Raw genomic sequence first — 23,498 nt, forward strand, 5'->3', positions numbered from 1 at the left:
CACCTACCACCCAAACAAGGGACTTAGGAATAATTATCGACAACCATCTTAACTTAAAATCCTTCATCAAACAAACTACTAAAGACGGATTCTATAAACTTCAGGTACTTAAAAGAATCAAACCGCTATTTCACGTGCGAGACTTCAGAACGGTCCTTCAAGCAGTTATCTTTTCTAAGATAGACTATTGCAATTCTATCTTACTAGGTCTCCCTTCCGCTTCCATTAAACCCCTTCAGATGCTCCAGAACTCAGCTGCGAGAATTCTGACTAACACCAGGAGAAGAGATCACATTTCCCCCACTCTCAAGAACCTGCACTGGTTGCCTATACACTTTAGAATCATCCACAAATCCATCACTATCATCCACAAGGCTATCCATCACCAAGCAACGCTTGATTTACAAATACCACTCAGACAACATACATCCACCAGACCCATCAGAGAAGCCTACAGAGGATCACTCCTCGTTCCCCAAACCAAAACCACTCACCACCTAACTTTCAGAGACCGAGCCTTTTCCACAGCCGGTCCTTCACTATGGAATTCTATTCCTCCGGATTTGAGACAAGAACCATGCCTTCCTACTTTTAGAAAAAGGCTTAAGACTTGGCTATTTAAACAAGCCTTCCCAGATCCGAATTAAATGATAGCAACTTTTATAAGAGATAGCAAATTTTATAAGAGACCACAATATAATGTAAATAATTTAATCCTAACTTCTCGGTTTTCTTATTCTAATTCTCTCCCCAGTTATAAGACCCTTGTTGTAATGTAACTTTTGATCTCTTTGCACTTGTTTATGTTCCGTTTTTTGTTCACACCCCCTCGTTATATGTAAACCGGCATGATGTGGTTTCTAATCACGAATGCCGGTATAGAAAAACTCTAAATAAATAAATAAATAAATAAATAAATAAATATGCAGCTCTTCCACTTACTCGCCTACCTGCTGCTGGTTTCCGCTGAGCTCCCGCCTTGATAACTTTACTCCCCCCCCCCCCCCCCCCCCCCGCTGCTAACTGAAACCTCCTTGGTGGCTACTTCCCTATTCTTACCCTTCTGAGAGACCTTGCTGAGGCCTTTTCCCAATTGCTTCGCATGCTCAGAACCAGGGGCCTCATCCTGCACCTGGCAACTTATCCTCCTACCTCTCTCCTGAGCACCGTCCCTTGCGCTGCCCAGCACCAAGCGGACACCTTTCTTATGCTACAACCCCTGATGGACTACGCCCTAGACACTGACTACATCCTCCCTTGCCACCCCACTCTCCCCCTTTCCCGACGCGGTCCCATGAACAAACTCAGAGGGGTTGAGATGTTTAGCATGTCCCCAGAAATGTTTATGAAATTTCCAGGGACATCGATGTCCTCAAAACTGTAAAACTGCAAGGGGGGGGGGGGGGGGAGAAACCGGCAGGCTGGTAGCCAACAGACTTGCCTGCAGGATTTTCCCTGTTGTCATGGAGCCATGCCATGGTTGTCGATTTTCTACACCCTGCCCGCAACCGACCATCACCTCCACTCTGAGAAGTCTTCTCACTGCCCTTCCGGTTCCTCGCAGGTACAAGGCATGGTTTGCAGCATGCATTAGGGCTGAAAACTGGTTTATTTGGTCTGAAATTCCAGCAAATTTAGGTTTCAGCCTCACAACAACTACATTGGTAAGTTCAGTTACCACCATTTTACTTATCTCACATGGTGCCTCATTGTTTTATTGTCCTGCCATCTTAGCCTTGGGGGTTTTCACTTTATTCTTGATTTTTCTCACCAATCTTGTGGACATTATCTTCAAATTTTTATAAGCAAAATTGTTCATAGAGTGTACACACTCTCCCCTTATATGAAATCAGAGTGGGCAGGGTCTGGACAGGATCTGGTTCCAGTCCATTAGGTCCTCCTTCCCCTCGCAGTCCCTGCCCTCTAACTTACAAAATTAAAATCTAACCCAGATGAACTGCCACCCCTTCAAATCCCCCATCACTGCCCAGAAACCCCAACTGGAGAAGACCTCACCTCTTCAGGCAGGACTCGAGCAAAAAAAAACCCCGCGCAGCTTCTCCCTTTTGCTACCCGCTTCGACTACCGAGCAGCACAACGGCATCTACTGTTGCCTACCTGCCCCACCAATAGTGCCGCCGCAATTTGAATTGCTGGCGCTTCGCTATTGGCCCTTCTTCCCTCCTGACTCTTCCCTTGCGATGTCACCCCCCCACAGACTTCACCCCTGCACACCTTTTCCCTACGTTATTGCGGGCGGCACGGGACAAGCCCGCACCACCGCTCATTTATCTGACATAAGTGATATTAAATGTGCTTATTGTGTAGTACTGACTGGGTAGGAGGTGTGGGTGAACTGTGGGGAGTTCAGGCTGAAAAACCAGGAGGGTCTCGACCTAGAGAAGGACTGAGCAAACTGGTGGACTAATTGCTAAAACTAGCAATTTTCTTGCTGTGTGCCTGTTTTAAAATATACCGACTTAAGTGCATAAATTGGGGCTCATGAGATTTAATTCTTTAGTTTCAATATACATGCACATGTTTTTTTAAATAGATGCGGTTTTACTGCATTGTATGCAAATTTGCACATAAGCCTACATACTAGGGATGTGCATTAGTTTTCAACGAATGTGCAATCCGCAACGCATAAGTCCCTATTCGATGTATTCGTGGGAGTATCCATAAAAAAAACCAGCCCTTTCCTGTGAGTCATAAGTGACCTCACAGCCCTGTCATAGAGTGGGTCAGACAGGTTGGCAAGGAATCGAGAATGCAACCTATCAGAGCTAAGCACTTTTCTAATGCACCCAATCGCCGCTCTCACTCAGTGCTCTGTGACGCTATTCCTGATGATGCTGCACTATTTATACCTTAAACACGCGGTGTGCCATGCTTTTTCTTTGCGGGGGTGGTCCGGGGAGGTGGTCCGTGGATGGTGGCTTTACTTAGAGCTAGTCTGAGTGTCTCAAACCTGTATTCAATTGCTAGCTACTTTGATAGAATTTTCCATTGAAAAAGATATTTCTTTGTTTTTGCTGCTGTGTCAGCCAGGCTTTTTTTTAACTGCATTTTTTTTTTTTATTGAACTCAGACTGTCTCTCCCACTGAGACAAGCTGCTAGCAGTGGCATTTTGCTGCTGATCTTACGCCTCTGGGGTAGGTTGCAAGCAGCATTTGGGTGTTGTGGGTGAGAGATATATTCAATTGCTAGCTACTTTGATAGAATTTTCCATTGAAAAAGATATTTCTTCGTTTTTGCTGTTGTGCCAGCCAGGTTTTTTTTTTAACTGCAGTTTTTTTTATTGAACTCAGACTATCTCTCTGTGCTCTCTTAAGCCAACAAGGCAGTGCACTGGGCGTCTGTGGGCAGTTTTCCAGACTCACATATATTGGGGCAGCGGTGCTCTTTGAAGCCAAATCCCCAGTAGGCCTCTTTTGTAGTTACAAGTTTGTTGTCTGCACATACAGCGGTCCCAGTTGTAATGTACATCAAGGCACTGCATCTGTGGACAGTTTTGCAGACTCACATATATTGGGACAGCAGTGCTCTTTGAAGCCAAATCCCTAGTAGGCCTCTTTTGGAAATAATTCTTTTAATTGAAATCCCTAGTGGGCAGTGACATTAAATCCATGATGTCAGGGAAAGCTAGACATGGTCGATTGATTGGGACTGGCAGAAGAGGCACTGGCAGAGGAGGCACTTCAAAAGGCAATGCCAGTCCCCCATTAAAGTTAAAAAGGGACCTGTTCCAATCTAAAATCTCTGGATGGGCAGGCAATTCCATCCAGAAAAAATTGAAATTTAAAGATGATGCATCGCCACCACCTGTTTCTGACCCTAGATTTGGAGGTGAGGGAAGGGGAGGCTGAGTAATGCAAGACAAAAGGGTGAGACCCAAAAGCAGCAGTGCGACAGCAGACTCGACTTAGCATTGAAAATTTAGCGCAGGCACTGTTTGCTTCTGATTCCAATGAAGAATCATCTTGTGTGAGATTCTCATAATCAGAAATGGAAGAAGTAATAGCTGAAGAAGGTTTAGGAGGATTAGTTAGTTCTGTCTTAGCCTCCATTTCAGTGCTACAGGGGAGAGATGAAACTGAAGATGAGGAGGAGGAAGAGCAGTCAGCGCAGGCACAGAGTGTGACTGATGCCCCTGGCATTGCTTCTCAGGGTGCACCCACTACTTCAGCTCCAGTGCCAGCATCCACCCCGAAGGCTATAGAAAAGGGATCACAAAAGAAATCTGTGATCTGGAGCCACTTTAATGTGATGGAGGACCTGTGTTTTGCTCAGTGTAATTACTGTGCCAGGGCTATTAGCAGAGGCAAGCAAATGGGACATCTAACTAATTTTGGCATGATGCATCATATGCAGAAGCAACACCCAACAGTACTGCCATCTGGGGATGGTGGCAGTACCAGTCAGTGGACCCCTTTTTCCAGGCAGCGTAAAGTGGTTGAAAAGGAGTAGAGTCACCCCACGCCCTCAGCCCCATCTAGCAATCAGGTAGCAGGCCAGCAGCCCCCTGCCATGTGTCAGAAGTGACAACCCACCATGGAGGAAATGGGGTGGTGTTCGGTAACACTATCCCAGGGAAGGAGGCAGGCAGCCTCAAAAGTTGTAACCAGGAGCATTGGGGAAATGATTGCCCTTGATGACCAGCCCTTGCAGATAGTGGAGAATGTGGGTTTTGTTCCATCCGTCAGTCGCAGATGGCTACGACCTCTCTGCCTTACCTCTTTCTCTCCCTTTTCTCTCTCTTTGGGCAAGATGGCTGTCTCCGGTGCCAAGTGCCGAGGGCCTTGGTGTCCTCCATCAAGCATGGGTGCCCCCATCCGCCATGCTCACTCCCGTGGTCTCCTAGGGCACAAGCGCACACACATCAGATGCTCAAATACATGTCATGGCGGGAACCTCGGGGGCAGCCCCACCGCATGACGTCAGTACCTCTGGGTACATCAAGACTCCGCTTCCGCTACACCAGCAAGTTAGCAAGGTTTCGCTTTGCTACGCTGCCAGCTCTAAGTTGCAGCTTAGACGCTATTCTCCAGGGCCTCGATCCTCTGAAGCTCCAGACACGTTCCCCTCTGGGGTCTTTCACTTCTGTTCCCCTTCAGGGTCCTCGCTAACACAGACAACCGCTTCTCGGGGGTCTTTCTCTCTCTCTCTCTCTTTCAGGATATTAGGATTACTGAGTACTCGCTCCTTGAGGGCTCTTCTCTTCTATATTCTGCACCAAGGACCTCCGGTCCCAACTTACCACCTACAGGAAGATGCCTCCATTCCGTGAGTACCTCTACGAGCCGGTGCTCCAACTCCACTCACCAGCCGCGGCACATCCCACACTGGAGTCCAGTCACCAAAAGAATTAATTCCTGCATACGTTAATACAGAAGTGCAGGAACATAGCAGCACACTTCCACAGAAGTGTGAAGGCGGGGCAGGTTCTCCGACAAAAGCAGACTGATTTGGAGATGCCTCACAAGCATCTCATTCAAGACATTGCCACCCAGTAGAATTCCACCTATATGATGCTGCAGAGGTTAGTGGAGCTGCAGACACCCCTTCATGACCTTTCTCTGGAAATGGAGATAGGTGTGCATAGTCCCCTAGGGCATCATGATTGGTTATTCATGAGTCAGTTGGTAAAAATCCTGCAGCCCTTCAAGGATGCCACGGAGGAGCTGAGTTCCAGAAGTGCCACCTTGGCTAACATCATCCCTATAGTTAATTTTCTGGAGGAAAATTTGGAGGGCTTTAAACAGGAAGAGGGAATGACAGCAGAGCTGCTGCATTGTCTGGCATTTTTGCAGAAGCAGGTTCAAGAGAGTTTAAGACCTTTAACAGAAGACCACACATACATGATCGCCACAGTCTGTGATCCCCGTGTGAAAGGGAAATTCTCCCTACAGTCCAATTGTCTCCTATTTGTAAAGGACCTGCTGTTAGTAAAAGTCCATGAACAGGAGCGCCATAGGCAGAGACAGATTAGGCATGAAGCAGAGGAGGAAACAGCAGGCACTTCAGAGAGTAGTGCTAGCCCAAGCAGGAGCAGCACTCTCTGTCAGCGACAGCTAGTACTTACTCCTCCAGTTCAGTATGTCAAAGCCATGTTGCCCATAAAAAATCTTCTGTTCTGGAATGGGCTAGAGAGAAAGCAGCTGGCATGAAGGACTCTCAGCCCACCCAAGCAAAGGAGACACCAGCACAAATGTCAGTGACACAGTATCTCTCAGAGCCCACAGAGGACATACAGACAGATCCACTGGCATATTGGGCACACAAATCCACTGCCTGGCCATACCTAGCCAAAGTGGTTCAGTGATATCTGTCATGTCCACCAACTAGTGTGCCCAGTGAACGTGTATTTTCAATGACAGGGGATATCATGAGCCCTCACCACTCAAGGCTGGCACCAGAGTTGATGGAAATGCTAGTGTTTTTGAAAATAAACATGCCTTTGCTTGGGTTTCCAAATTTTCCTGTAAATGGCAAGATGAATAAAAGCAATTGAAAGCCTTGCAGCAGCTCCAACTGCCTCCTATGCTCCAGATAATATCAGCACATTTACCTGACCTGAAATGCTGTGCCAGTCTGTCCACTGTCCAGGCCATACGTCTCTACAAGGGCCTCACCTCAAACGCTGTGCCTGTCTGTCCAGCCCTTACGTCACTACAAGGGCCTGACCTCAAGTGCTGTACCTGTCTGAGTTTAGTTCTAGTATTTCTAATATCAGTTTCATGTATTTGTGCATCACTTCTTTCCAGAATATTTTTTCCTGTTTTGCAACATTTGGAATGTGTAGGAACATAAAAAGCTGACTTAAGATGCTCAATAGTTTTCATGACCTTCATAATATGGGCCATTTTCCATAAATCTTTCTTAAGTGCCAACATTAATGTTTCTAGTACTATAGAAAACTGGTGGTAGTTGCACTCTAGTACATCCTCTGTGTTCCCATAGTTTACAGAGGCACTGTGTAAACTACAAAGTCAACATAGGGTGATATTGTAAATTTGGACTTGAGTAGTGGTTTTCTTATTTCTGAGAGCTCTTCAAGTTCCTTTGTCATCAGCTGAACTGCATAAGTACAGTTAATAGCTTCTGGGTATTTACAAGACCTTGACCTCAAACACTGTGCCTGTCTGTCCAGGCCTTACGTCCCTCCAAAGGCTTGACCTCAAATGCTGTGACTGTCCGTCCAGGCCTTACGTCCCTACAAGGGCTTGACCTGTAATGCTGTGCCTGTCTGTCCAGCTTGGAGCTTGGATATTTCATATGCTCAATAGTTTTCATGACCTTCAATACGGGCCATTTTCCCTAGATGTTTCTTAGGTGCCAACATTAATGTTTCTAGTGCTAAAGAAAACTGGTGGCAGTTGTACTCTAGTTCATCCTCTGTGTTCCCATAGTTTACAGAGGCACTGTAGGGTACAAAGTCAACATAGGTTGATATTGTAGATTTGGACTTGAGTAGCAGTTTTCTTATTTCTGAGAGCTCTTCAAGTTCCTTTGTCATCAGCTGAAGTGCATAAGTACAGTTAATAGCTTCTGGGTATTTACTAGATGCCAACTGAACCACCACACTCTAGGGGCCAACCCATTCTAGGGAGTCCTTTCCTGCACAAAGGAAAGGGAACTCTCCCTGGGTGTAGCCAGCCTATCTCTTAGTACCCGTTGACCCATGTTGAACCAGAACCGCTGTTCACATGGAAACCTCCTTCACGTTGACTCACCACACTTGAAGGCTCGTGCTCCACTCTAGGGGCCAACCCATTCTAGGGAGCCCTTTCCTGAGCAAAAGAAAGGGAACTCTCCCTGGGGGTAGCCAGCCTATCTCTTAGTACCCGTTGACCCATGTTGAACCAGAACCGCTGTTCACATGGAAACCTCCTTCACGTTGACTCACCACACTTGAAGGCTCGTGCTCCACTCTAGGGGCCAACCCATTCTAGGGAGCCCTTTCCTGAGCAAAAGAAAGCGAACTCTCCCCAGGTGTAGCCAGCCTATCTCTTAGCACCTGTTGACTCATGTTGAACCGCTGTTCACATGGAAACCTCCTCCACGTCGACTCGCCACACTTGAAGGCTTGTACTCCACTCTAGGGGCTAACCCATTCTAGGGAGCCCTTTCCTGCACAAAGGAAAGGGAACTCTCCCTGGGTGTAGCCAGCCTATCTCTTAACACCCGCTGACCCATGTTGAACCACTGTTCACATGGAAACCTCCTCTGCCTCGGCCTTCAAAATTCTCGTTTGTATATTTGCTATGTCCACCAAATTTTAAAAGACCAGCGAGAGCTCACTAGACGCCAACGTAAACACCCCACTCTAGCGGCGAACCCATTCTAGGGAGCCCTTTCCTGCACAAAGGAAAGGGAACTCTCCCCAGGGCCAGCCTGTCTTACCCCTATCAAAACCACAGGGACCAGACTACCTCTGCTCTGCCAGTCTGTCTTGCCCCTATTAAAACCACAGGACAAGACTACCTCCGCTCTGTTCAGCCTGACTTGCCCCAATCAACTTTCTGCCACTCTGCCTTGCTGCCATACACCAGATGACTCACTCTACTCCTTGTGGTTTTCTTGCCACTATCATTGTTCCTCAGTGAGTTGGTGCTAGTGTTTCTGCTGCTTTGGCCCTTTATTGGCGCCTTGTATTTTTTTCTGACACTCTTTCTGCTTGCTATGTTCCCCCTTCATTGTGCTGCAGGATGTTGATGCCACTTGTCTTGCCACTTTGCCTGTCGTGATGCCTTCGAGGGTTCATGCAACTGTTATCGGTGCTCTCTTTTGAAGCGGTGGTGTGTTTTTGACACTCTCGCTGCTGCTTTGCACCTCTGTTAAAGCAGTCATGCCACTCCTGGTAACCCTTTGCCCCTTTACAGTGCCTTAGGCTATTCATGCCACTTTGGTGCCACTTTACCACAGTCTAAGTATCTTGGAGCTCTTTTCTCGTTCTGATGATGTTTCATCAGAATTGATAAGAAAACCCCAATTCTGCAGCCAAAAATAGGCTGCAAATACTTCCGCCATTGACTTTAATGGGAAAATGGAAAACGAATAAAACTAATCAACAAATCGTTTTTTCTCCCTATGAAACTAATGCAACAAATTTGGGCCCCAGCGAAACGTAAACCGAATCGAGACAAATTTTTTCCTTCTGCACATCCCTACTACATATGCGCATATGTTCAAGGGTCAAGATACATGTATTTTATAAAACCCGCATATATCATATGCATGGGTTATAAAATACTATGGTACAAGTGCACATGGTCATAAGCATGCATACATGCCACTGCACGCACTTGTTTGAAAGTTCTCGTCTAATAGTTTAATGTTCTCGCACTTAATTCTGAAAAAGGATTGATTTTACCAGTCCAGAGGCGAAACTACAGTTCTGTAAATTAAATCTTGGTCTAAAGTTTATGTAAGTGACACAAAATAAATGTTTCCAAGGCATCCTGAATAAGAATATAGCATAGCTCCAATTATACTGTATTATATAATCTCAAGGAAGGCTTAAATGCTACTGTGGCTGGAGGGATAAAATCAGGACATTTCCAAACATTTTAATCCTCCATCTTTTCCCCATATTTTACCTCGAAATTCTGTACAGTCCAGAAAAAATCTGGGCAGGCAAACCTATCTTTACTCCCACATGATCTCTCTCGCACACACTTTATCAGGCCCTCTTCCTTCTCTTCTGGGCCTCCTTACTTCAAGGCCTCCTCTTCTTGGGATGAGCTTGACAGTGGCTCTACGGCATGGCCTTCTCTTCTTGGGCTGCTGCAGGATGAGCTTTCTCTCACACACACAGGCACTCAGGCAACAAGCATTCACATGCACACAGGCAGGAAGGCACTCATACCTTCACATACAAGCAAGCAGGATGGCATTCTCTCTCATACACACACATAAGAACATAAGAACATGCCATACTGGGTCAGACCAAGGGTCCATCAAGCCAGCATCCTGTCTCCAACAGAGGCCAATCCAGGCCATAAGAACGTGGCAAGTACCCAAAAATTAAGTCTATTCCATGTTACCGTTGCTAGTAATAGCGGTGGTTATTATCTAAGTCAACTTAATTAATAGCAGGTAATGGACTTCTCCTCCAAGGACTATCCAATCCTTTTTTAAACATACCTATACTAACTGCACTAACCACATCTTCTGGCAAAAAATTCCAGAGCTTAATTGTGCGTTGAGTGAAAAAGAACTTTCTCCGATTAGTTTTAAATGTGCCACATGCTAACTTCATGGAGTGCCCCCTAGTCTTTCTATTATCCGAAAGAGTAAAAAACCGATTCATATCTACCCATTCTAGACCTCTCATGATTTTAAGCACCTCTATCATATATCCCCCTCAGCCGTCTCTTCTCCAAGCTGAAAAGTCCTAACCTCTTTAGTCTTTCCTCATAGAGGAGCTGTTACATTCCCCTTATCATTTTGGTAGCCCTTCTCTGTACATTCTCCATCGCAATTATATCTTTTTTGAGATGCGGCGACCAGAATTGTACACAGTATTCAAGGTGCGGTCTCACCATGGAGCGATACAGACGCATTATGACATTTTCCGTTTTATTCACCATTCCCTTTCTAATAATTCCCAACATTCTGTTTTCTTTTTTGACTGCCGCAGCACACTGAACCGATGATTTCAATGTGTTATCCACTATGATGCCTAGATCTCTTTCTTGGTAGTAGCACTTAATATGGAACCTAACATTGTGTAACTATAGCATGGGTTATTTTTCCCTATATGCATCACCTTGCACTTGTCCACATTAAATTTCATCTGCCATTTTGATGCCCAATTTTCCAGCCTCACAAGGTCTTCCTGAATTTATCACAATCTGCTTGTGATTTAACTACTCTGAACAATTTTGTATCATCTGCAAATTTGATTACCTCACTTGTCGTATTTCTTTCCAGATCATTTATAAATATATTGAAAAGTAAGGGTCCCAATACAGATCCCTGAGGCACTCCACTGACCACTCCCTTCCACTGAGAAAATTGTCCATTTAATCCTACTCTCTGTTTCCTGTCTTTTAGCCAATTTGTAATCCACGAAAGGACATCACCACCTATCCCATGACTTTTTACTTTTCCTAGAAGCCTCTCATGAGGAACTTTGTCAAATGCCTTCTGAAAATCCAAGTACACTACATCTACCGGTTCACCTTTATCCATATGTTTATTAACTCCTTCAAAAAAGTGAAGCAGATTTGTGAGGCAAGGCTTGCCTTGGGTAAAGCCATGCTGACTTTGTTCCATTAAACCGTGTCTTTCTATATGTTCTGCGATTTTGATGTTTAGAATACTTTCCACTATTTTTCCTGGCACTGAAGTCAGGCTAACCGGTCTGTAGTTTTCCGGATCGCCCCGGAGCCCTTTTTAAATATGGGGGTTAATTATCTATCCTACAATCTTCAGGTACAATGGATGATTTTAATGATAGTTTACAAATTTTTACTAATAGGTTTGAAATTTCATTTTTAGTTCCTTCAGAACTCTGGGGTGTATACCATCTGGTCCAGGTGATTTACTACTCTTAAGTTTGTCAATCAGGTCTACCACATCTTCTAGGTTTACCGTGATTTGGTTCAGTCCATCTGAATCTTTACCCATGAAAACCTTCTCCAGTACGGGTACCCAACATCCTCTTCAGTAAACATTGAAGAAAAGAAATAATTTAATCTTTCCGCGATGACCTTATCTTCTCTAAGGTGCACGCACACACACAGATAGACACTCTTTCACACAGACACACATGTAAGCAGATAGGAAGACATTCACTCACACCCGCAGGCAGGCACTCTCTCACAAACACATGTATGTAGGCAGGCATTCTTCTCAGACACACATACATGCAGGCAGGCTCTCTCATACATACATGCATGCAGTTAGGCACTCTCTCTCACACACATACAGACAGGCAGGATGGCACTCTCATACCCACTCTCTCATACCCACTCTCTCATATATACATGCATGCAGGCAGACCAGGGACTCATTTTCAGTCACCACGGGATTGACTCTGTGATGGCCTGGGCTTCTTTTTCAGTCACCATGGGACTGGCTCCACAATGACCCAGCCAAACCTGCTTTCAGAAGAGCGAGACCTTGCCAAGAGGGCTGCTTCCCCCTCCTTAACTGTTGGCACCTGATGATGTCATTGAGGCTCTAGCAGCTGAAAAGGAGGAGGTGGTCTGAAGCACAGCAAGGCCATGATTCTCTGATTTATTTGCAGCAGAAAGGGTGAGTGAAGGCAAAGCCCAGAGGAAAGCAGAAAGGACATGTGCTGGCCCTCCTGCCACCAAAGAAACTTTTCTTTCCACAGCTGGCAGAATTTTTTTTTTTGGGGGGGGGAGGGTATGGCCCCTGCATCCCCCCACTTTCCGACACCTGTGTGCTCACATGTAGCCAAGCCATTGCAGCTGTCATTTTAAGGAAATCAGAGGTTGTGGGGAGTGAGTGCTGTGCAGGATTGCATGCAGGATGGTCACACCATCACGGAACTGTTTTTGCTTGGATTGACTCAGAGACAGCTGGGCAGTCGGCAGTGGGATGCAGGCCTAGCGTGGAGAAGCTAACAAAGTCCCAGGCCAGGCGCCCACACAAATTAGGCAACAGAGCAGTAGAAAAACACCTGGCCCTGACCTGACCCAGCTTCCCTACCATGCTGAGAGACAGTGCTTGCTAAAAATTAGCAGCAGAGCAGGGCGAGACAGAACCCCAGCAGAAGCGGAGAAGCAGCACTCTGATTCAAGACAGACCTCTGCACTCTGTGGCTTGCTTGCACATGCAGTGTGCTTTTTAAAAAAAAAAAAAGAGCTGAAAGACTCGAACTGCTGCATCTTCCCTTATGCCGGCACATGGGGGCATTGGCTACATCACTGGGCTTCCCAATGGTCCACCTGTGCTGCCCAGGAACTAACGGTAATGTTGCTTACCCTTGATGATGGGGGTGACGGCAGACATTTTCGAGGGCTAGTTTTCTTGGCAGGTACCCCGTCTAATGGAGCACAGGGGTTATTATGAAAGTTTCGGACCCCAGCAAAAGCCCCAAGACCTCTACATGGAGCTGATGAATCCTGTCTCATCCACGACAGCATGGGGTACAATGACAACAGCTTCGTCTCCTCTTCATGCACCCTTCTCCTGCAGGTAACTCCTTGGTTGGCAGTTCTAAAGACAGAATAGACAAGGTCTGGGAACCTATGACCATATGCTGTGTTTCGCTACTGCTGGAACTGGTCCCAGCCAACTGTACTGAAGCCCTATGTGTCCTGCTGCTGCTCCAGTCGGAGACTGATAGCAATCTTGGAGGATTGGCAGTCCCTTCTCTGTCAAGGCTCCAGTTTCCTCATTGGTAATGGTCTGGCCAACCTGGCCTCTGAGTCTCCCTTCCGATCAAGGTGGCTGCTTGTACAGAGCATCTCGACAGAAAGTGCACTGCAATCAGATTGGGAGCGGCTCCTGCAACTGTTGGCATGTCTGATACTCAGTTCTTCTGACTGCATCATCCTTCTCAATATTCAGACAGAGCTGACCTTGCAGTCAGTAAGCCATGTCGCAGGATGTAGCATCAGAATGCTGAGAAAATCTGATTGAGCATCTGGCCATGATGTAAGTCACTGTAGCCTAATGATATTCTGCAGAAATGGCTCCTGCATCGTGCACAGCACCACTACAGCTCATGCAACCCAATGCCGTTGGCACTGCAATTGGCCATCTTGAGTCACCGTGTTGGTGACGTCAGCCTCCTTCCACGTGTCCGGGATCCAGCATGGATGCACCCATTCCCCTTCTTTGTACCTTCTCCTGCGCGCCGGTCTTTTTCAGCTGTTTCTGCACTAAAATTGATGCAATTTTCAACAATACACGTTAATTCTTCTGGAGCAGAAGTGTCCTCACCCAGCCACTCTCATCCCATGTTGGGCACCATTTTGTAATCCCTACTCCAACAGGGATCACCTTCCCAGCCTTGGAGAACATTGGAGTCACTCTCCCAGGGGTGCAGAAGGGAAGTCACAGAAATGGGGCAGAGATTTTCTCCCAAAATCTCAGGAGGCTGAAGAGGAAGACCTTAAAGTATTTGCGATATCATTGGAAGATCTAAAATTAAAAAAAAAACCTATGCTTAACTGGGGTAAGACCAGGAAGGCAAACTGTGCCAGAGGGAACTGCCTTGGGGCTTGGAGGACCTGATGTTTGCTGCACCAGAGGAGTCTCTCCTTGAGCTGAATAGGACCGAGTAAGCAATGCCCTGCAGGTTATCCCTAGCTCACGGCCCCCTGGGACTTGATCCCCCCACTTCGGGAGAGTGACTCCAATGCTCCCCAAGACTGGGAAGGTGATGGAACAGGGGTTACATATATAAATAAATCTTAGGCAAATCAAAGAATCTGAAAGGATGAAGCATTGAAATGATGCATCTGAAAAAGGGAAAATGAGTCACTAGTTTCTTCAGATCAGCAGGAGTTAACAGGTCATTCCCTGTATGTACCCAGATCAGTCCAGACTCCTGGGTTTTGCCTCCCTTCCAGCAGATGGAGACAGAGAAAGTTTTGCAGGCACCGCCTCTTGACCTGGTGTGCCACCTGCAGCTCCTTAGTATTTCTCTGTCTCCAGCAGATGGAGGTGGTGCAAAACCTGCAGTTAGGAGAGCACTGTGCCTCCCAGGAGGTTGGCATGTCCCGGTGGGACCATCCCTCCTAGTAGAAGGCTGGAGTGAGCAGGGGTTGGGGACCCCAAAATTGCTCGGGCTGGCGCACTGGAGGTGACAGACAGTGGTCTGGCTGCCTTCCCTCCCAGCACAATCTTTTCAGAGCCTCTGCCATTCTATTTCAGGGAAGTATGTCTTGGTTTTTTTCTTCCGAGGTTTAAAGTTTTTGGATTTTTTTTTATCATTTATTTATATTCCGCTTTTCATACTTTTTTCAGCACTTCAAAGCAGATTACATTCAGGTACTGTAGATATTTCCCTATCCCCAGAGGGCTTACAATCTAAGGCCTGGATTTACCAAAATGCGGTAAGTACCGCATGAGATAGCAAAAGGGGTGTGTTTTATGCTAATAAAGTATTTATCGCATTTTGTGATAATTTCCTGTGCGAAGAGTGCAAGGGTCTCTCAACCTAGCTTTGATGGACTCTCTACCTGGGTAACATCAAGCTAGGTTGAGAGACCCTTGCCCAAATCTCATCTTTGAGTGAGTTTCCTCACTCCGAAGGCCAGCAAATCTTCACAAGAGACCACTGTTCTGTTCGTACGTCTCATGTAGAATGTGAAAGCGGCCCCTTACCTAATCCCCACCTCGAGTTACTAGGTGGGCCTATCCTAGGGATACAAATACCTATCTACGGGACATGCTATTACAGCCAGTCTCTCTCTCTCTCCCTCCCTCTCCCTCTCCCTCTCCCTCTCCCTCTCCCTCTCCCTCCCTCCCTCTGGAGCCTTCAAATCCTCTGAAATAAGCCTTACGGGACACATCACCAAATGGTGATAAACCATTTCCACATGGTCACGGCCAGTATCACACCACCTAACACATTGAAAAAGGTTTGTAGTTAAAAATCTGTGTTATGGCTGTGCAATACTCTTCACAGAGAGCCTAACCCAGCCCACTCTCCACCCCTACTCCTCCCATTTTTGGAATTTGCATCGCACCATACAATATGGTGCGATCGCATGCGGTAAATACGTTTTCGCATGCGTTAAAGGCCTATCGCATGCGAAAACAGGGCTTTTCGCATGCGATAAGCCCTTAACGCATGCGAAAACGCCTTACCGCATTTTGAAAAATGACCCCCTAAGTTTGTACCTGAGGCAATGGAGGGTAAAGTGACTTGCCTAAGGTCACAAGGAGCGACAGTGGGACTTGAATCCTGGTCTCCTGGTTCATAGCCCACTGCTCTAACCACTAGGAAAGAGACGGACCAACCGTGTTTTCAGCTCTCCTGGGTGGCAGACTGCTCCTGGACAGCAGATTGTGTTGGAAGCAGTTCTAGGAGATTTCTTTGCTCCAGTTTTTGGTGCGAGCTCCGCAGTTTCTCAGGTACTGAGCCATGCTGTTTCCTAGCACGTTTGCATTGCTTGTGGAGAGGTTTGCATGCAACTTTCGCAGGCCGGCTCTTGTTCCCGCTGCCTCCCTGGTGGGGAGGCTTTTCGCGGGGGGACTGCAGGGGCACTCTCTCAGTGGCAGTTGCGAGCTGCTCCCTCCAGTGCGGCCGACCCATTCCCATTGAGTGCAGGAACGGTGGCCATTTTAGATTCCTTTACACGCATGGAGGAGAGAGCAGCTGGGGGAGGGGAACGCCCTCTGAAGCTGTTGCCGGCTAATTCCAGCCCCGATGAGCCCCGAGGGGGCATGGAGGGGCTAGGAGAGGGAGACCTCGATCCCTTGGGGAGGGATGAACAGGATTTTCCCCCTTTTCCCCCGGAGTTCATTTTGTTAATGCATCAGGTCTTTTTGGCCCAGGAGGGGGCCAAGTGGTCTTGCCCTCCTGGGCGTGGCCCCTCCGGAGAGACCCCCCAGAAAGAAGTCCACAGCATCTGATTCTGCAGGAGCTAACAGGATCCGTACTGTCAGAGCTCCTGCAGGGTGTGGTCACATGGCGGTGGATTCGGATCCAGGGTTGCCCTTTGCTGGCCCTCCAGAGGGCCCTCACAGCAGAGCAGGGTCCCGATAAGGGGGTGCCTGGAACGATGCCTCCCCTGGAAGGGGATGATCCCAGAGGGAGGAGCTTGCCCTTCTCATACCGCATGTCTTGGCTGAGCTGGGAATTGCGTGCTGCAAGTGGAGCCGGACCAGGACTGGTCCGGACCAGGATCTGGTCATAGCTGGTCTGAGAGACCCGGCCACTACCTTTCCGTTCCATAGAATGGTGAAGCAGTTGGTCGTTAGGGAGTGGGATACTCTGGAGACTGGCTTGAAGGTCAGTAGGGCCATGGACAAATTGTGTCCACTGCCCGAAGATGCGCTAAAACTGCCCAAGGTACCTAAGATTGATGCCTCAGAGTCCGCGGTCATGAAGAGGGTTATTCTCCCGGTGGCCGGTGTGGTTGTCTTGAAGGATCTATAAGACAGGAAACTTAAAGTGTATCTCAAGTGGATTTTTGAGGTGTCCACTCTAGGCATCAGAGCGGCAGTGTGCAGCAGCTTTATGCTCCGTACAAGCTTGAAATGGTACAGCAGTTACAAAGTACTATGGATCTGTTGCCTGAGGAGTTGGCGCAATCAGAGCGCTTGGAGGCAGCAGTGGCCTTTGGGGCGGATGCCTTGTATGACCTTGTTCGCACCTCTTCAAGAACCATGGGGTCGGCTGTCTCGGCCAGAAGACTCTTGTGGCTGTGGAACTGGTCAGCGGACGTTTTGTCTAAGGCGCAGTTGGGAGCTCTCCCCTTCAAGGGCAAGTTTCTCTTTGGTGAAGACTTGGAACAGCTGATCAAGCACTTGGGGGAGAATAAAGTGCACAAGTTGCTGGAAGACAGGCCGAAAGGATCCAAAGGTTTCCTCCCACTTTGTTCTCGTTTCAGAACCAAAGGCGTCCCCTTTGGTTCTGAAATGAGGGGAACTCCAGGTGCAGGCCAGACCCAGGCCACAGGGAGGTCTCAGTCCTAGTCCCAGCCCTTTCGGAGCTGCCAGACCAACTGTGCAGCTCAGGCCAGGAGCTTAGTGGGCCTAAATCTACTAAATGAGAAATGGCCAACCCATTCCTCAGTGCCAGCCATCGGGGGTCGGTTGACCCTTTTTACAAGGAGTGGAACAAGATCTGTGGACCAGTGGGTTCTCAACATGATAGAAAGAGGTTATGCTTTAGAATTTGCTCATCCTCTAAGAAGTCTATTCAATGTTTTCCATAGCTTCTCCGAAGAAGAGGATTGTTGTTCAACAGACCATATGAAGGCTGAGAATGCTGGGGGCCATCGCTCCTGCCTCCTGGGAGGAACAGGGGACAGGGCCTTATACCATCTATTTTGTGATGCCAACAAAGGACGGATCGTTTCGGCCCATATGGGATTTACAAAAGGTAAATGTAGCACTCAAGGTTCCCAGTTTCTGGATGGAAACTCTGTGGTTGGTTATAGCAGCCATGTGAAGCAGGGAATTTCTAGCATCTCTGGACCTGACGGAGGCATATTTACATATCAGAATATGTGTTTCCGCCCTGGCCTCTGGTGGGCAAGCTTCTAAGGAGAATAGAAGTCCACCCAGGAAGAGTAATTCTCATGGTCCTGGAGTAGCCACGATGACCTTGGTTTGCAGATCTGGTCAATCTAGCAGTAGACAGACCCCTGAGGCTGGGCCATCTACAAAATCTTCTAAGGCAGAGCCCTATATTTTTCGATCAAGTGGATTGCTTTTGTCTAGCAGCTTGGCTTTTGAAAGGAGGCAACTAAGGAAGAAAGGATATCCAGAGGATGTTATTTCTACTCTGCTATGGGCACATAAGACCTCTACCTGCCTAGCATATGTCAGAGTGTGGAGGGTCTTTGAGTCTTGGTGTGCAGAGCAGGGGATTGACCCTCGGAGAGCATTGGTGCCGCAGATCTTGGCCTTTATGCAAAGGGGCCTGTCAAAAGACCTGTCCTTCAATTCCCTGAGGGTTCAGGTGTCAGCCCTAGGTTGTTTATTAGGCAAGGTTCAGGGAGCATCCTTAGTTGCACACAGGGGCGGATTGTGGGAAAATAGTGGCCTGGGGGATTTTTCTCCATATTGGCCCATGGGTACCCAATTACACATACAATTTGGTGAGTCACCAAATGCAGAATAAAAGGGACCATAAAATATACACAGAAATGCACAGAAAAAACTGAACTGGAAATCACAACAAGTTAGACTGTATGTAATGCAGCAATGGAAAAACAGAAAATACCATCATTCCTCATAAAACATCAAACAATAAAATCAAGAACTATAAAACATCACAAAAGGAAAATCATACTAAAAATATATATTTCAAAACTGCAGATGAATAGAACCTCCAGTAATTTAACTCAGGGAAATTTTCAAAAATGTGTATATAACACCAATAAAATATTTCAAAAAGAGCAGACATCAAATAATATTCAATTAAAACTAATAAGGATTTAAAAAAGCCCCTGCTGTCCCCTTCTGTGGAAGCTCTTGATTTCCAATAACCCTGATATTGTTAGGATTAGGAGGTTATCCTCTCTCTCTCACACACATACTCACATGTCCATTCTCTCTCATACATACACTGTCACATACATACACATGCTCTTATACCCACCATAACCTCTCACTCTCACTGACACTGACACACTCTCAGGCTCTAAGACACTCTCTCCCCCTCCACACCCCCACAAACTCTTACTCCCTTGGATTTTCTCATACACACTCATCTCTCACACTCACTGGCTCCCTCACATACACACAAACACACACACCCAGGCAAGCTCCCAGTCATTCTCACACACACACACACACACTGACCCCCAGGCAGGCTTCCATTCATTTTCACACCACTCCCTCCCCATCCCCCAGGCATGCACACATTCATTCTCTCACACACAGACCCCCCAGGCAGGCACCCATGCATTCACACACATACACCCCCAGGCAGAGTCCCATTCATACACATGCACACACTAAAGGCAAACCCCCCTCTCTTTTGCCAGCAATCTCGGAACCTCTCTCATTCCTCTGCTGCCACTGTCACTGCTGCCACATGTCTATTGGGGAGGCGCCAATTGCTGCTACTGACACTGAAGCCCATTCTGCTGCCTCCTCTGTGCAGGCCCCATGGGCTTCCACTTTCTCCATGCTGATCTCATACATTGTGAGATCCGCATAGAGAAAGTGCTATTCTTGCACATTCCCAAAAATTACATGTGCCAATCACTAAAAAGTAATTTATTTTTTTTATCTTTGCGGTCTGATCTTAATTTTCTAATTGGTTGGTCACAGGCTTTTTTTTTCCACCTTCCCTTTCTTATTTGTTTTGCCAATTCCTTTTATATTGTCTTTTTTTCTGTTTCTTTTCTATCTTCTTCCCTCAAACACAGTCAGGTTCTCATTCTCACATGCATTTCTCTCTCACACACACACACAGGCTCTCACTGTCACATGCTGTCTCTCTCACACACACAGAGGCTCTCACATGCTGTCTCTGCAAACATTCAGGTCCCTACTCCCATACACAGTCTCTCAACTCATCTCATACATGCACACGCTACAGACCCTCAGCTTCTCTCTCACCTCTGGGCCTCCTCTTCGCAGGTCGCCGCAGGATGGGTTCTGCAGCGGCTCTGATCTTCTCGGGCCGCAGCGGCCCTGATACCTGGCCTCTTCCTCTTCTCGTGCCGCTGCGAGTTGGAATTCGTGGCAGCCTGTGGCTCCTCTTCTGCACGCGCTGATGCTCCGCCTCCTTCCTGCCCTCACAGGAGGAGCATCAGCACGTTTAAACGGGATCTTTTCTTTGGGCCGTGGTGACGTGAACCTTACCACCGCCCTACCGATGCGCCGCATGAGCCTCCCTGCGCCCGGGGGCATTGGCTCCCCTCGGGATACCACTGCTTGCGGCGCCCCAGGCCCAGGTCTAGTGCTTCCACCGGCCCTGTCCGCAGGTTTCTCTTCGGGCCGCAGCTGTCACTATTTAAAAAAAAAAAATCACGTGATGGGAGCGACCAGCCCACCGGGGGAAGCCCGATCCCCCGATAGGCCAATCCGCCCCTGGTTGCACATCTGGACATCGTGCATTTCCTTTGAGAAGCAAAACACTTGCGGCCCCCTACTCACAAGATTTGCCATTCTTGGAGCCTCAATCTCGTTCTCAAGGGCTTGTGTGCCACGCCTTTTGAACCCCTCAACTACCATAAAAGATCTCACGTTGAAGGTGGTTTTCCTGGTGGCAATTTATTCAGCTAGGTGAGTGTCGGTACTTCGAGCCCTATCTTGCAGGGAACCTTTTCTATGAATTTCGGATTTCAGAATATCCTTGCGATTGGTTCCCTCTTTTTTTGACAAAGGTTGTTTCAGCATTTCATTTGAGTCAGTCAGTGGAACTTTCAGCCTTCCCGAATCCGGAGGCTGGTACGCCTCAGGCCAAGAAATTGTGATGTCTAGACGTCAGGAGAGCTTTGTTGCGATATCTGGAAGTCACTAACAGCTTTAGATTGTCAGATCACCTTTTTGTGCTATGGAGTGGCGCCAAAAAGGGTCAGAAGGCATCAAAGGCCACGACTGCACGTTGGTTAAAGGAGGCAATTAGTTTCACTTACATATGTTGCAGTCGTCCTATCCCAGAGGGGTTAAGTGCTCATTCTACCCATTCCCAGGTGACTTCCTGGGCGGAATGTCAGTTGGTGTCGCCACAAGAGATCTGCAGGGCGGCTACTTGGAAGTCTTTGCATACCTTTGCCAGACACCACCGGTTGGACGTCCAAACCTCGGACGTCAGTACTTTTGGTGAATGTGTCCTTCGAACGGGACTCTCGCAATCCCACCCTGGTTAGGGAGACTTTGGTACATCCCAGGAGCCTGGACTGATCTGGGTACGTACAGGGAAAGGACAATTGGTTCTTACCTGCTAATTTTCATTCCTTTAGTACCACAGATCAGTCCAGAGTCCCACCCGGGAAAGGAAAGAGCATTGTGGAGAGTTGATCTGTTTTTTCCTTAATATTTGAAGATTTCTGAAGAATGGCATAGGTTTATCTTTAAATTTGTTTATAAAGTTTCTTCTTTCCTCTGCTCGTTCCAGGTAACTTATAGAGGTAGAAGTTTTGATTTTGTTAGAAGTTAGAAATTCTGCTTGGATACTGATTAATACTGAGGAGCTGCAGGTGGCACACCAGGTTAAGAGGCAGTACCTGCAAAACTTTCTCTGTCTCCAGGAGTCTGGACTGATCTGTGCTACTACAGGAATGAAAATTAGCAGGTAAGAACCAATTTTCCTATAATCAGTAGAGTGGCGAGCAATCTGTCTCACTAAAGTTAGCCAGATAAATTATCACAGATATTCAGCAGAGTGCTGCCAATTAGATTCTCTGCTAAATATAGATAGATACAATTCTAGTTAGTTTGATAAACTTATCTGGTTAATTTAAGGATTGTTCTACAGTATGACAAGACTTTGTCAAATGAGTTATCTGGTTTATCCTGCTAACTTAACTCAGCTCTAAAACACCTTGGGGCTGATGCAAAAAAGTTGCACTGAAAGCGGGCACTGAGTGTTCAGCGCCTGCTTTCCTAACACGCGCTTAGGCACCTCTCCTGGGGGGCACGATGCAATATTTCAATTAGGGCTTGAGCTGTCGAGGAGGCGCTAGGGGCGATTGTGCGCCCCTAGTGCTTCCTTGACAGCATGCACCCGAGAAAGGTCCGCTGTCGGTGGCTGTCTGCCGGTTAAGAAAACAGACCTGTGCATGTGCGCTGGTTAGGAAAACGGACGCTGATATATTCAGCACCCATTCTCCCAACCTGACTACCAACACCAGAGTATATAAATCAATATTAAAGTGTCGGGCATTTAATATTAATTTATTCACTCCTTCACTTATTGCCGATTGGTCCCTTCACTGTCACATTTCAATGAAAGGACCAATCCCCTTTCAGAAGGCTGTCTTGAAAGGGGATTGGTCATTTCACTGACAAATGTCAGTGAAAAGGACCAATGGGCAATAAGTGAAGGAGTGAATAAATTAATATTAAGTGACCGACACTTTAATATTGATTTGTTCACTCCTTACAGTGCCGGCAGTCAGGTTCGGAAAATGGACACTGAATTTATCAGCATCTGTTTTCCTAACCCATGGATGTGCCAGGGGTTCAGGAACTGGACGCTAGTGAACACAGTGTCCGCTTCCTGCACCCCACTGCTGTGCTTTTAACTTTTAACTTTTTATTTTTTTAAAGAGTTGTTTCTCCTACTTAATATCCGAACAATATTAAGTAGGAGGTAGTACAGAAAAGCAGTTTTTTTCTGCTTTTCTGTACTAGTTTTAGGAGTGCTCAGCAATTAATGCCTCCTCCGGGCAGGCGTTAATTACTGTAAGTCCTAGATGCACTTTTTTTTTCATTGGGAGTGAATAGCTAATAGCCTCATTCACATGCATAAAGGGATTAGTTAGCACCTATACAACCCGTGTCCAACTGGGGGTTATATAGTGTGCTGGGCTTGAGATTACCTCCAGTTTATCCAGCTAATTTTAATCTGTCTAAACAATTAGCCAGATAAATTAGAACCATTCAGATCAGTGGGACATTTATAACCCGTGGTTTGTCCAGCTAAATCCTGAATTTAGCCTGAGAAATATTCGGAATATTAACCTCTAATTGTTTGATCCAAGATGTAATGAGCATATAAGAAGAGCAGATGTGTTAGTGATCAAGTACAGCGATGTTTCACTCCCAGCCCTAGGAGCAATGTACATGCAAATCTAACTCATGTATAATCGTTAGGAATATCTTGAAAACTTGACTTGTTGGGAGAAGATACCACTGAAGCAGAAAAAGAGGC

The sequence above is a fragment of the Rhinatrema bivittatum genome, chromosome 3 (assembly GCF_901001135.1).
Source record: "Rhinatrema bivittatum chromosome 3, aRhiBiv1.1, whole genome shotgun sequence".
NCBI lineage: Eukaryota > Metazoa > Chordata > Amphibia > Gymnophiona > Rhinatrematidae > Rhinatrema > Rhinatrema bivittatum.